A 728-nucleotide genomic window follows, 5' to 3' on the forward strand; every position below is an offset into this window, starting at 1 on the left:
AGCACAAAGCAGAGAACAGAACCGGCACAGGGAAGGGCAGCTCTGGATGAAGAGGCAGTCTGTGAGTGTTTCTGAGCACGGCCGCCCTGACTGAAGGCATCAGTGACATCATGCCATTAATTTCGGTAACTGTGTCTGTGCCCCTAAGTTGGCTTGCACAGCACTGGTGAGGCTGGATTGATGCTCTGCGCCCCAGATATGGGACGTTCCCCTTGGCCACCCTGTTTGGAGGTGGCAGGTATCCGAAGAGCAGTGGGAGGTGTTTGCTACCTCTCCTCTTCAAAGTGTACGTGTGTGCCTGAGTGGGCAGCTAGTGGCAGAAGTCGAGGATGATTCTGCTAGGACCATGTTTTCGGGCGTGATGGAAGGGATGTTCTGCCTCTTCTCAGCGGAAGGAGGGGAGCTGAACAGCTTGTTGTGTGCTTCCTTCCATCCCCCTGAGTCTGAAGTTTGTCTCTTCCAGCTTTAAAGATTTTAAAACTAGATGTCAAAGTCTCAGCTAATCCCTCTTTCCTTCATAGTTAGGGTGAAAACATGGTACCTTCAACAGGCTGTTCATCACAGCTGTCTCAGAAATGTATTTTGAGATGAGATTAACTGCTTCCTAGAGGTGCTTATATATCCCTGTAAGGAAAGCATAGGGTGATAGCTTAGATTTCATTTATCATCTAGGCACCTAACTTGTTCCACAGAAATTCTTTTGTTTCCCTTTAGTTCCCAACCATGCC

The sequence above is a fragment of the Apaloderma vittatum genome, unplaced genomic scaffold, assembly GCF_000703405.1.
Source record: "Apaloderma vittatum isolate BGI_N311 unplaced genomic scaffold, ASM70340v1 scaffold9476, whole genome shotgun sequence".
NCBI lineage: Eukaryota > Metazoa > Chordata > Aves > Trogoniformes > Trogonidae > Apaloderma > Apaloderma vittatum.